Raw genomic sequence first — 15,047 nt, 5'->3', positions numbered from 1 at the left:
TGTCATCTGCAAACAGGGACAATTTGACTTCCTCTTTTCCTAATTGAATACACTTTATTTCCTTCTCCTGCCTGATTGCTCTGGCCAGGATATTCCTTTTTCAACTATCGACCATTTAGCGCTCCGAATGTCCACTTGCAGTTTCTGCAGAAAGAGTGTTTCAGAACTGCTCAATCAAAACTAAGGTTGAACTATGTTAGTTGAATGCACAGAAGAGAAAGAAGTTTCGCAGAATTCTTCTGTGTAGTTTTTTTTTGAAGATATTCCTTTTTCCACTACAGGCCTCTTAGCGCACCGAATGTCCACTTGCAGTTTCTATAGAAAGAGTGTTTCAGAACTGCACAATCAAAAGTAAGGTTCAACTATGTTAGTTGAATGCACGGAACACAAAGAAGTTTCAGGGAATGCTTCTGTGTAGTTCTTATTTGAAGATATTCCTTTTCCACTATAGGCCTCTTAGCGCTCCGAATGTCCACTTGCCGTGTATTCAGAAAGAGTGTTTAAGATCTGCTCAATCAAAAGTAAGGTTCAACTCTGTCAATTGAATTCACAGATCAGAAAGAAGTTTCACAGAATGCTTCTGTGTAGTATTTGTTTGAGGATATTCCTTTTTCCACTGTAGTCCGCTTAGCGCTCCGAATGTCCACTTGCAGTTTCTACAGAAAGAGTGTTTAAGAACTGCTCAATCAAAAGTAAAGTTCAACTCTGTTAGTTGAATGCACAGGTCAGAAAGAAGTTTCACCGAATGCTTCTGGGTAGTTTGTATTTGAAGATAATCCTTTTTCCAGTATAGGCCTCATAGCTCTCCGAATATCCCCTTGCAGTTTCTACAGACAAGAGTGTTTCAGAACTGCTCAGTCAAAAGTAAGGTTCAGCTATGTGAGTTCAATGCACAGAACAGAAAGTAGCTTCACAGAATGCTTCTTTGTAGTTTTCATTTGAAGATATTTCTTTTTGCACTTGAGGCCTCATAGCGCTCCGAAGGGCACTTGCAGTTTCTAATGAAAGAGTGTTTCTTAATTCCTCAAAGTAAGGTTCAACTCTGTTATTTGAATGCACAGAACAGAAAAAAGTTTCACAGAATGCTTCTGTGTAGTTTTTATTTGAAGATATATCTTTTTCCACTATAGGCTTCTTAGCGCACAGAATGTCCACTTGCAGTTTCTACAGAAACAGTGTTTCAGAACTGCTCAATAAAATGTAAGGTTCAACTCTGCTAGTAGGATGCACAGATCAGAAAGTATTTTCACAGAATGCTTCTGGGTAATTTGTATTTGAAGATATTCCTTTTTCCACTATAGGCCTCTTAGCGCTCCGGATGTCCAATTGCAGTTTCTACAGAAAGTGTGTTTCAGAAGTGCTCAGTCAAAAGTAAGGTTAAACTCAGTTAGTTGAATGCACAGATCAGAAAGTAGTTTCACAGAATGCGCCTGTGTAGTTTTTATTTGAAGATATTACTTTTTCAACTATAGGCCTAATTGCGCTCCGAATGTCCTCATGCAGTTTCTACGGAAAGAGTGTTTAAGAACTGCACAATCTAAAGTAAGGATCAACTCTGTTAGTTGAATGCACAGATCACAAAGGAGTTTCACAGAATGCTTCTGTGTAGTATTTTTTGAAGATATTCCTTTTTCCACTGTAGTCCGCATAGCGCTCCGAATGTCCACTTGCAGTTTCTACAGAAAGAGTGTTTCAGAACTGCTCAATCAAAGGTAAGGTTCAATTATGTTAGTGGAATGCAGAGAACAGAAAGATGTTTCACAGAATGCTTCTGTGTAGTTTTTTTGAAGACATTCCTTTTCCCACTATAGGCCTCTTAGCGCACCGATTGTCCACTTGCAGTTTCTACAGAAAGAGTGTTTCGGAACTGCTCAATCAAAAGTAAGGTTCAACTATGTTAGTTGAATGCACCGAACACAAAGAAGTTTCACAGAATGCTTCTGTGTAGTTCTTATTTGAAGATATTCCTTTTCCACTATAGGCCTCTTAGCGCTCCGAATGTCCACTTGCAGTTTATTCAGAAAGAGTGTTTCAGATCTGCTCAATCAAAAGTAAGGTTCAACTCTGTTAGTTGAATGCACAGATCAGAAAGAAGTTTCACAGAATGCTTCTGGGTAGTTTGTATTTGAAGATATTCCTTTTTCCACTATAGGCCTCATTGCGCTCCGGAAGTCCAATTGTAGTTTCTACAGAAAGTGGGCTTCCGAAGTGCTCACTCAAAAGTAAGGTTAAACTCAGTTAGTTGAATGCACAGATCAGGAAGGAGTTTCACGGAATGCTTCTGTGTAGTATTTATTTGAAGATATTCCTTTTTCCACTGTAGTCCGCTTAGCGCTCAGAATGTCCACTTGCAGTTTCTACAGAAAAAGTGTTTCAGAACTGCTCAATCAAAAGTAAAGTTCAACTATGTTAGTTGAATGCACGGAACAAGTTTCACAGAATGCTTCTGTGTAGTTCTTATTTGAAGATATTCCTTTTCTACTATACGCCTCTTAGCTCTCCGAAGGTCCACTTGCAGTTTATTCAGAAAGAGTGTTTCAGATCTGCTCAATCAAAAGTAAGGTTCAACTCTGTTAGTTGAATGCACAGATCAGAAAGAAGTTTCACAGAATGCTTCTGGGTAGTTTGTATTTGAACATATTCCTTTTTCCACTATAGGCCTCTTAACGCTCCGGATGTCCAATTGCAGTTTCTACAAAAAGTGTGTTTCAGAAGTGCTCAGTCAAAAGTAAGGTTAAACTCAGTTAGTTGAATGCACAGATCAGAAAGTAGTTTCACAGAATGCTTCTGTGTAGTGTTTATTTGAATATATTCCCTTTTCCACTACAGGCCCCTTAGCGCTCCGAATGTCCACTTGAAATCTCTGTAGAAAGAGTGTTTCACAACTCCTCAATCAAAAGTAAGATTCAAATCTGTTAGTTGAATGCACTGATCAGAAAGAAGTTTCACAGAATGCTTCTGTATAGTCTTTATTTGAAGATAACCCTTTTTCCACTGTAGTCCGCTTAGCGGTCCGAATGTCCACTTGCAGTTTCTACAGAAAGAGTGTTTTAGAAATCCTCAATCAAAAGTAAGGTTCAACTCTGTTAGTTGAATGCACAGAACAGAAAGATGTTTCACAGAATGCTTCTCTGTAGTTTTTATTTGCCGATATTCCTTCTTCCCCTATAGGCCTTTTAGCGCTCCGAATGTCCACTTTCAATTTCTATAGAAAGAGTGTTTCAGAACTGCTCAATCAAAACGAATTTTCAACTCTGTTAGTTGAATGCACTGATCAGAAAGAAGTTTCACAGAATGCTTCTGTGTAGTCTTTATTGGAGGATATTCCTTTTTTTTTATGATTTTTTTTTATTATTATACTTTAGGGTTTTAGGGTACATGTGCACAATGTGAAGGTTTGTTACATATGTACCCATGTGCCATGTTGATTTCCTGCACCCATTAAGTCGTCATTTGGCCTTACGTGTATCTCCTAATGCTGTCCCTCCCCCGTCCCCCCACCCCACAACAGTCCCCGGAGCGTGATTTTCCCCTTCCTGTTTCCATGAGTTCTCATTGTTCAATTCCCACCTATGAGTGAGAACATGCGATGTTTGGTTTTTCGTCCTTGCGATAGTTTACTGAGAATGATGTTTTCCAGTTTCATCCGTGTCCCTACAAAGGACACGAACTCATCATTTTTTATGGCTGCATAGTATTCCATGGTGTATATGTGCCACATTTTCTTAATCCAGTCTATCGTTGTTGGACATTTGGGTTGGTTCCAACTCTTTGCTATTGTGAATAGTGCCGCAATAAACATACGTGTGCATGTGTCTTTATAGCAGCATGACTTATAGTCCTTTGGGTATATACCCAGTAATGGGATGGCTGGGTCAAATGGTATTTCTAGTTCTAGATCCCTGAGGAATCGCCACACTGACTTCCACAATGCTTGAACTAGTTTACAGTCCCACCAACAGTGTAAAAGTGTTCCTATTTCTCCAAATCCTCTCCAGCACCTGTTGTTTCCTGATTTTTTAATGATGGCCATTCTAACTGGTGTGAGATGGTATCTCACTGTGGTTTTGATTTGCATTTCTCTGATGGCCAGTGATGAGGAGCATTTCTTCATGTGTTTTTTGGCTGCATAAATGTCTTCTTTTGAGAATTGTCTGTTCATGTCCTCTGCCCACTTTTTGATGGGGTTGTTTGTTTTTTCTTGTAAATTTGTTTGGGTTCATTGTAGATTCTGGATATTAGCCCTTTGTCAGATGAGTAGGTTGCAAAATTTTCTCCCATTGTGTAGGTTGCCTGTTCACTCTGATGAGAGTTTCTTTTGCTGTGCAGAAGCTCTTTAGTTTAATGAGATCCCATTTGTCGATTTTGGCTTTTGTTGCCATTGCTTTTGGTGTTTTAGACATGAAGTCCTTGCCCACGCCTATGTCCTGAATGGTATTGCCTAGGTTTTCTTGTAGGATTTTAATGGTTTTAAGACTAATATATAAGTCTTTAATCCATCTTGAATTAATTTTGGTATAAGGTGTAAGGAAGGGATCCAGTTGCAGCTTTCTACATATGGCTAGCCAGTTTTCCCAGCACCATTTATTAAATAGGGAAGCCTTTCCCCATTTCTTGTTTTTGTCAGGTTTGTCAAAGATCAGATAGTTGTAGCTATGCGGCATCATTTCTGAGGGCTCTGTTCTGTCCCATTGATCTATGTCTCTGTTGTGGTACCAGTACCATGCTGTTTTGGTTACTGTAGCGTGATGCCTCCAGCTTTGTTCTTTTGGCTTAGGATTGACTTGGCGATGCGGGCTCTTTTTTGGTTCCATATGAACTTTAGAGTAGTTTTTTCCAATTCTGTGAAGAAAGTCATTGGTAGCTTGATGGGGATGGCATTGAATCTATAAATTACCTTCGGCAGTAAGTATGGCCATTTTCACGATATTGATTCTTCCAACCAATGAGCATGGAATGTTCTTCCATTTGTTTGTATCCTCTTTTATTTCATTGAGCAGTGGTTTGTAGTTCTCCTTGAAGAGGTCCTTCACATCCCTTGTAAGTTGGATTCCTAGGTATTTTATTCTCTTTGAAGCAATTGTGAATGAGAGTTCACTCATGATTTGGCTCTCTGTTTGTCTTTTATTGGTGTACAAGAATGCTTGTGATTTTTGTACATTAATTTTGTATCCTGAGACTTTGCTGAATTGGATAATCAGCTTAAGGAGATTTTGGGCTGAGACAATGGGGTTTTCTAGATATACAATCATGTCATCTGCAAACAGGGACAATTTGACTTCCTCTTTTCCTAATTGAATACACTTTATTTCCTTCTCCTGCCTGATTGCTCTGGCCAGGATATTCCTTTTTCAACTATCGACCATTTAGCGCTCCGAATGTCCACTTGCAGTTTCTGCAGAAAGAGTGTTTCAGAACTGCTCAATCAAAACTAAGGTTGAACTATGTTAGTTGAATGCACAGAAGAGAAAGAAGTTTCGCAGAATTCTTCTGTGTAGTTTTTTTTTGAAGATATTCCTTTTTCCACTACAGGCCTCTTAGCGCACCGAATGTCCACTTGCAGTTTCTATAGAAAGAGTGTTTCAGAACTGCACAATCAAAAGTAAGGTTCAACTATGTTAGTTGAATGCACGGAACACAAAGAAGTTTCAGGGAATGCTTCTGTGTAGTTCTTATTTGAAGATATTCCTTTTCCACTATAGGCCTCTTAGCGCTCCGAATGTCCACTTGCCGTGTATTCAGAAAGAGTGTTTAAGATCTGCTCAATCAAAAGTAAGGTTCAACTCTGTCAATTGAATTCACAGATCAGAAAGAAGTTTCACAGAATGCTTCTGTGTAGTATTTGTTTGAGGATATTCCTTTTTCCACTGTAGTCCGCTTAGCGCTCCGAATGTCCACTTGCAGTTTCTACAGAAAGAGTGTTTAAGAACTGCTCAATCAAAAGTAAAGTTCAACTCTGTTAGTTGAATGCACAGGTCAGAAAGAAGTTTCACCGAATGCTTCTGGGTAGTTTGTATTTGAAGATAATCCTTTTTCCAGTATAGGCCTCATAGCTCTCCGAATATCCCCTTGCAGTTTCTACAGACAAGAGTGTTTCAGAACTGCTCAGTCAAAAGTAAGGTTCAGCTATGTGAGTTCAATGCACAGAACAGAAAGTAGCTTCACAGAATGCTTCTTTGTAGTTTTCATTTGAAGATATTTCTTTTTGCACTTGAGGCCTCATAGCGCTCCGAAGGGCACTTGCAGTTTCTAATGAAAGAGTGTTTCTTAATTCCTCAAAGTAAGGTTCAACTCTGTTATTTGAATGCACAGAACAGAAAAAAGTTTCACAGAATGCTTCTGTGTAGTTTTTATTTGAAGATATATCTTTTTCCACTATAGGCTTCTTAGCGCACAGAATGTCCACTTGCAGTTTCTACAGAAACAGTGTTTCAGAACTGCTCAATAAAATGTAAGGTTCAACTCTGCTAGTAGGATGCACAGATCAGAAAGTATTTTCACAGAATGCTTCTGGGTAATTTGTATTTGAAGATATTCCTTTTTCCACTATAGGCCTCTTAGCGCTCCGGATGTCCAATTGCAGTTTCTACAGAAAGTGTGTTTCAGAAGTGCTCAGTCAAAAGTAAGGTTAAACTCAGTTAGTTGAATGCACAGATCAGAAAGTAGTTTCACAGAATGCGCCTGTGTAGTTTTTATTTGAAGATATTACTTTTTCAACTATAGGCCTAATTGCGCTCCGAATGTCCTCATGCAGTTTCTACGGAAAGAGTGTTTAAGAACTGCACAATCTAAAGTAAGGATCAACTCTGTTAGTTGAATGCACAGATCACAAAGGAGTTTCACAGAATGCTTCTGTGTAGTATTTTTTGAAGATATTCCTTTTTCCACTGTAGTCCGCATAGCGCTCCGAATGTCCACTTGCAGTTTCTACAGAAAGAGTGTTTCAGAACTGCTCAATCAAAGGTAAGGTTCAATTATGTTAGTGGAATGCAGAGAACAGAAAGATGTTTCACAGAATGCTTCTGTGTAGTTTTTTTGAAGACATTCCTTTTCCCACTATAGGCCTCTTAGCGCACCGATTGTCCACTTGCAGTTTCTACAGAAAGAGTGTTTCGGAACTGCTCAATCAAAAGTAAGGTTCAACTATGTTAGTTGAATGCACCGAACACAAAGAAGTTTCACAGAATGCTTCTGTGTAGTTCTTATTTGAAGATATTCCTTTTCCACTATAGGCCTCTTAGCGCTCCGAATGTCCACTTGCAGTTTATTCAGAAAGAGTGTTTCAGATCTGCTCAATCAAAAGTAAGGTTCAACTCTGTTAGTTGAATGCACAGATCAGAAAGAAGTTTCACAGAATGCTTCTGGGTAGTTTGTATTTGAAGATATTCCTTTTTCCACTATAGGCCTCATTGCGCTCCGGAAGTCCAATTGTAGTTTCTACAGAAAGTGGGCTTCCGAAGTGCTCACTCAAAAGTAAGGTTAAACTCAGTTAGTTGAATGCACAGATCAGGAAGGAGTTTCACGGAATGCTTCTGTGTAGTATTTATTTGAAGATATTCCTTTTCCACTGTAGTCCGCTTAGCGCTCAGAATGTCCACTTGCAGTTTCTACAGAAAAAGTGTTTCAGAACTGCTCAATCAAAAGTAAAGTTCAACTATGTTAGTTGAATGCACGGAACAAGTTTCACAGAATGCTTCTGTGTAGTTCTTATTTGAAGATATTCCTTTTCTACTATACGCCTCTTAGCTCTCCGAAGGTCCACTTGCAGTTTATTCAGAAAGAGTGTTTCAGATCTGCTCAATCAAAAGTAAGGTTCAACTCTGTTAGTTGAATGCACAGATCAGAAAGAAGTTTCACAGAATGCTTCTGGGTAGTTTGTATTTGAACATATTCCTTTTTCCACTATAGGCCTCTTAACGCTCCGGATGTCCAATTGCAGTTTCTACAAAAAGTGTGTTTCAGAAGTGCTCAGTCAAAAGTAAGGTTAAACTCAGTTAGTTGAATGCACAGATCAGAAAGTAGTTTCACAGAATGCTTCTGTGTAGTGTTTATTTGAATATATTCCCTTTTCCACTACAGGCCCCTTAGCGCTCCGAATGTCCACTTGAAATCTCTGTAGAAAGAGTGTTTCACAACTCCTCAATCAAAAGTAAGATTCAAATCTGTTAGTTGAATGCACTGATCAGAAAGAAGTTTCACAGAATGCTTCTGTATAGTCTTTATTTGAAGATAACCCTTTTTCCACTGTAGTCCGCTTAGCGGTCCGAATGTCCACTTGCAGTTTCTACAGAAAGAGTGTTTTAGAAATCCTCAATCAAAAGTAAGGTTCAACTCTGTTAGTTGAATGCACAGAACAGAAAGATGTTTCACAGAATGCTTCTCTGTAGTTTTTATTTGCCGATATTCCTTCTTCCCCTATAGGCCTTTTAGCGCTCCGAATGTCCACTTTCAATTTCTATAGAAAGAGTGTTTCAGAACTGCTCAATCAAAACGAATTTTCAACTCTGTTAGTTGAATGCACTGATCAGAAAGAAGTTTCACAGAATGCTTCTGTGTAGTCTTTATTGGAGGATATTCCTTTTTTTTTATGATTTTTTTTTATTATTATACTTTAGGGTTTTAGGGTACATGTGCACAATGTGAAGGTTTGTTACATATGTACCCATGTGCCATGTTGATTTCCTGCACCCATTAAGTCGTCATTTGGCCTTACGTGTATCTCCTAATGCTGTCCCTCCCCCGTCCCCCCACCCCACAACAGTCCCCGGAGCGTGATTTTCCCCTTCCTGTTTCCATGAGTTCTCATTGTTCAATTCCCACCTATGAGTGAGAACATGCGATGTTTGGTTTTTCGTCCTTGCGATAGTTTACTGAGAATGATGTTTTCCAGTTTCATCCGTGTCCCTACAAAGGACACGAACTCATCATTTTTTATGGCTGCATAGTATTCCATGGTGTATATGTGCCACATTTTCTTAATCCAGTCTATCGTTGTTGGACATTTGGGTTGGTTCCAACTCTTTGCTATTGTGAATAGTGCCGCAATAAACATACGTGTGCATGTGTCTTTATAGCAGCATGACTTATAGTCCTTTGGGTATATACCCAGTAATGGGATGGCTGGGTCAAATGGTATTTCTAGTTCTAGATCCCTGAGGAATCGCCACACTGACTTCCACAATGCTTGAACTAGTTTACAGTCCCACCAACAGTGTAAAAGTGTTCCTATTTCTCCAAATCCTCTCCAGCACCTGTTGTTTCCTGATTTTTTAATGATGGCCATTCTAACTGGTGTGAGATGGTATCTCACTGTGGTTTTGATTTGCATTTCTCTGATGGCCAGTGATGAGGAGCATTTCTTCATGTGTTTTTTGGCTGCATAAATGTCTTCTTTTGAGAATTGTCTGTTCATGTCCTCTGCCCACTTTTTGATGGGGTTGTTTGTTTTTTCTTGTAAATTTGTTTGGGTTCATTGTAGATTCTGGATATTAGCCCTTTGTCAGATGAGTAGGTTGCAAAATTTTCTCCCATTGTGTAGGTTGCCTGTTCACTCTGATGAGAGTTTCTTTTGCTGTGCAGAAGCTCTTTAGTTTAATGAGATCCCATTTGTCGATTTTGGCTTTTGTTGCCATTGCTTTTGGTGTTTTAGACATGAAGTCCTTGCCCACGCCTATGTCCTGAATGGTATTGCCTAGGTTTTCTTGTAGGATTTTAATGGTTTTAAGACTAATATATAAGTCTTTAATCCATCTTGAATTAATTTTGGTATAAGGTGTAAGGAAGGGATCCAGTTGCAGCTTTCTACATATGGCTAGCCAGTTTTCCCAGCACCATTTATTAAATAGGGAAGCCTTTCCCCATTTCTTGTTTTTGTCAGGTTTGTCAAAGATCAGATAGTTGTAGCTATGCGGCATCATTTCTGAGGGCTCTGTTCTGTCCCATTGATCTATGTCTCTGTTGTGGTACCAGTACCATGCTGTTTTGGTTACTGTAGCGTGATGCCTCCAGCTTTGTTCTTTTGGCTTAGGATTGACTTGGCGATGCGGGCTCTTTTTTGGTTCCATATGAACTTTAGAGTAGTTTTTTCCAATTCTGTGAAGAAAGTCATTGGTAGCTTGATGGGGATGGCATTGAATCTATAAATTACCTTCGGCAGTAAGTATGGCCATTTTCACGATATTGATTCTTCCAACCAATGAGCATGGAATGTTCTTCCATTTGTTTGTATCCTCTTTTATTTCATTGAGCAGTGGTTTGTAGTTCTCCTTGAAGAGGTCCTTCACATCCCTTGTAAGTTGGATTCCTAGGTATTTTATTCTCTTTGAAGCAATTGTGAATGAGAGTTCACTCATGATTTGGCTCTCTGTTTGTCTTTTATTGGTGTACAAGAATGCTTGTGATTTTTGTACATTAATTTTGTATCCTGAGACTTTGCTGAATTGGCTAATCAGCTTAAGGAGATTTTGGGCTGAGACAATGGGGTTTTCTAGATATACAATCATGTCATCTGCAAACAGGGACAATTTGACTTCCTCTTTTCCTAATTGAATACACTTTATTTCCTTCTCCTGCCTGATTGCTCTGGCCAGGATATTCCTTTTTCAACTATCGACCATTTAGCGCTCCGAATGTCCACTTGCAGTTTCTGCAGAAAGAGTGTTTCAGAACTGCTCAATCAAAACTAAGGTTGAACTATGTTAGTTGAATGCACAGAAGAGAAAGAAGTTTCGCAGAATTCTTCTGTGTAGTTTTTTTTTGAAGATATTCCTTTTTCCACTACAGGCCTCTTAGCGCACCGAATGTCCACTTGCAGTTTCTATAGAAAGAGTGTTTCAGAACTGCACAATCAAAAGTAAGGTTCAACTATGTTAGTTGAATGCACGGAACACAAAGAAGTTTCAGGGAATGCTTCTGTGTAGTTCTTATTTGAAGATATTCCTTTTCCACTATAGGCCTCTTAGCGCTCCGAATGTCCACTTGCCGTGTATTCAGAAAGAGTGTTTAAGATCTGCTCAATCAAAAGTAAGGTTCAACTCTGTCAATTGAATTCACAGATCAGAAAGAAGTTTCACAGAATGCTTCTGTGTAGTATTTGTTTGAGGATATTCCTTTTTCCACTGTAGTCCGCTTAGCGCTCCGAATGTCCACTTGCAGTTTCTACAGAAAGAGTGTTTCAGAACTGCTCAATCAAAAGTAAAGTTCAACTCTGTTAGTTGAATGCACAGGTCAGAAAGAAGTTTCACCGAATGCTTCTGGGTAGTTTGTATTTGAAGATAATCCTTTTTCCAGTATAGGCCTCATAGCTCTCCGAATATCCCCTTGCAGTTTCTACAGACAAGAGTGTTTCAGAACTGCTCAGTCAAAAGTAAGGTTCAGCTATGTGAGTTCAATGCACAGAACAGAAAGTAGCTTCACAGAATGCTTCTTTGTAGTTTTCATTTGAAGATATTTCTTTTTGCACTTGAGGCCTCATAGCGCTCCGAAGGGCACTTGCAGTTTCTAATGAAAGAGTGTTTCTTAATTCCTCAAAGTAAGGTTCAACTCTGTTATTTGAATGCACAGAACAGAAAAAAGTTTCACAGAATGCTTCTGTGTAGTTTTTATTTGAAGATATATCTTTTTCCACTATAGGCTTCTTAGCGCACAGAATGTCCACTTGCAGTTTCTACAGAAACAGTGTTTCAGAACTGCTCAATAAAATGTAAGGTTCAACTCTGCTAGTAGGATGCACAGATCAGAAAGTATTTTCACAGAATGCTTCTGGGTAATTTGTATTTGAAGATATTCCTTTTTCCACTATAGGCCTCTTAGCGCTCCGGATGTCCAATTGCAGTTTCTACAGAAAGTGTGTTTCAGAAGTGCTCAGTCAAAAGTAAGGTTAAACTCAGTTAGTTGAATGCACAGATCAGAAAGTAGTTTCACAGAATGCGCCTGTGTAGTTTTTATTTGAAGATATTACTTTTTCAACTATAGGCCTAATTGCGCTCCGAATGTCCTCATGCAGTTTCTACGGAAAGAGTGTTTAAGAACTGCACAATCTAAAGTAAGGATCAACTCTGTTAGTTGAATGCACAGATCACAAAGGAGTTTCACAGAATGCTTCTGTGTAGTATTTTTTGAAGATATTCCTTTTTCCACTGTAGTCCGCATAGCGCTCCGAATGTCCACTTGCAGTTTCTACAGAAAGAGTGTTTCAGAACTGCTCAATCAAAGGTAAGGTTCAATTATGTTAGTGGAATGCAGAGAACAGAAAGATGTTTCACAGAATGCTTCTGTGTAGTTTTTTTGAAGACATTCCTTTTCCCACTATAGGCCTCTTAGCGCACCGATTGTCCACTTGCAGTTTCTACAGAAAGAGTGTTTCGGAACTGCTCAATCAAAAGTAAGGTTCAACTATGTTAGTTGAATGCACCGAACACAAAGAAGTTTCACAGAATGCTTCTGTGTAGTTCTTATTTGAAGATATTCCTTTTCCACTATAGGCCTCTTAGCGCTCCGAATGTCCACTTGCAGTTTATTCAGAAAGAGTGTTTCAGATCTGCTCAATCAAAAGTAAGGTTCAACTCTGTTAGTTGAATGCACAGATCAGAAAGAAGTTTCACAGAATGCTTCTGGGTAGTTTGTATTTGAAGATATTCCTTTTTCCACTATAGGCCTCATTGCGCTCCGGAAGTCCAATTGTAGTTTCTACAGAAAGTGGGCTTCCGAAGTGCTCACTCAAAAGTAAGGTTAAACTCAGTTAGTTGAATGCACAGATCAGGAAGGAGTTTCACGGAATGCTTCTGTGTAGTATTTATTTGAAGATATTCCTTTTTCCACTGTAGTCCGCTTAGCGCTCAGAATGTCCACTTGCAGTTTCTACAGAAAAAGTGTTTCAGAACTGCTCAATCAAAAGTAAAGTTCAACTATGTTAGTTGAATGCACGGAACAAGTTTCACAGAATGCTTCTGTGTAGTTCTTATTTGAAGATATTCCTTTTCTACTATACGCCTCTTAGCTCTCCGAAGGTCCACTTGCAGTTTATTCAGAAAGAGTGTTTCAGATCTGCTCAATCAAAAGTAAGGTTCAACTCTGTTAGTTGAATGCACAGATCAGAAAGAAGTTTCACAGAATGCTTCTGGGTAGTTTGTATTTGAACATATTCCTTTTTCCACTATAGGCCTCTTAACGCTCCGGATGTCCAATTGCAGTTTCTACAAAAAGTGTGTTTCAGAAGTGCTCAGTCAAAAGTAAGGTTAAACTCAGTTAGTTGAATGCACAGATCAGAAAGTAGTTTCACAGAATGCTTCTGTGTAGTGTTTATTTGAATATATTCCCTTTTCCACTACAGGCCCCTTAGCGCTCCGAATGTCCACTTGAAATCTCTGTAGAAAGAGTGTTTCACAACTCCTCAATCAAAAGTAAGATTCAAATCTGTTAGTTGAATGCACTGATCAGAAAGAAGTTTCACAGAATGCTTCTGTATAGTCTTTATTTGAAGATAACCCTTTTTCCACTGTAGTCCGCTTAGCGGTCCGAATGTCCACTTGCAGTTTCTACAGAAAGAGTGTTTTAGAAATCCTCAATCAAAAGTAAGGTTCAACTCTGTTAGTTGAATGCACAGAACAGAAAGATGTTTCACAGAATGCTTCTCTGTAGTTTTTATTTGCCGATATTCCTTCTTCCCCTATAGGCCTTTTAGCGCTCCGAATGTCCACTTTCAATTTCTATAGAAAGAGTGTTTCAGAACTGCTCAATCAAAACGAATTTTCAACTCTGTTAGTTGAATGCACTGATCAGAAAGAAGTTTCACAGAATGCTTCTGTGTAGTCTTTATTGGAGGATATTCCTTTTTTTTTATGATTTTTTTTTATTATTATACTTTAGGGTTTTAGGGTACATGTGCACAATGTGAAGGTTTGTTACATATGTACCCATGTGCCATGTTGATTTCCTGCACCCATTAAGTCGTCATTTGGCCTTACGTGTATCTCCTAATGCTGTCCCTCCCCCGTCCCCCCACCCCACAACAGTCCCCGGAGCGTGATTTTCCCCTTCCTGTTTCCATGAGTTCTCATTGTTCAATTCCCACCTATGAGTGAGAACATGCGATGTTTGGTTTTTCGTCCTTGCGATAGTTTACTGAGAATGATGTTTTCCAGTTTCATCCGTGTCCCTACAAAGGACACGAACTCATCATTTTTTATGGCTGCATAGTATTCCATGGTGTATATGTGCCACATTTTCTTAATCCAGTCTATCGTTGTTGGACATTTGGGTTGGTTCCAACTCTTTGCTATTGTGAATAGTGCCGCAATAAACATACGTGTGCATGTGTCTTTATAGCAGCATGACTTATAGTCCTTTGGGTATATACCCAGTAATGGGATGGCTGGGTCAAATGGTATTTCTAGTTCTAGATCCCTGAGGAATCGCCACACTGACTTCCACAATGCTTGAACTAGTTTACAGTCCCACCAACAGTGTAAAAGTGTTCCTATTTCTCCAAATCCTCTCCAGCACCTGTTGTTTCCTGATTTTTTAATGATGGCCATTCTAACTGGTGTGAGATGGTATCTCACTGTGGTTTTGATTTGCATTTCTCTGATGGCCAGTGATGAGGAGCATTTCTTCATGTGTTTTTTGGCTGCATAAATGTCTTCTTTTGAGAATTGTCTGTTCATGTCCTCTGCCCACTTTTTGATGGGGTTGTTTGTTTTTTCTTGTAAATTTGTTTGGGTTCATTGTAGATTCTGGATATTAGCCCTTTGTCAGATGAGTAGGTTGCAAAATTTTCTCCCATTGTGTAGGTTGCCTGTTCACTCTGATGAGAGTTTCTTTTGCTGTGCAGAAGCTCTTTAGTTTAATGAGATCCCATTTGTCGATTTTGGCTTTTGTTGCCATTGCTTTTGGTGTTTTAGACATGAAGTCCTTGCCCACGCCTATGTCCTGAATGGTATTGCCTAGGTTTTCTTGTAGGATTTTAATGGTTTTAAGACTAATATATAAGTCTTTAATCCATCTTGAATTAATTTTGGTATAAGGTGTAAGGAAGGGATCCAGTTGCA

This window comes from Symphalangus syndactylus, chromosome 10, assembly GCF_028878055.3.
Source record: "Symphalangus syndactylus isolate Jambi chromosome 10, NHGRI_mSymSyn1-v2.1_pri, whole genome shotgun sequence".
NCBI lineage: Eukaryota > Metazoa > Chordata > Mammalia > Primates > Hylobatidae > Symphalangus > Symphalangus syndactylus.
The sequence above is the reverse complement of the archived record's forward strand: the minus strand, read 5'-3'. Positions refer to the sequence as shown.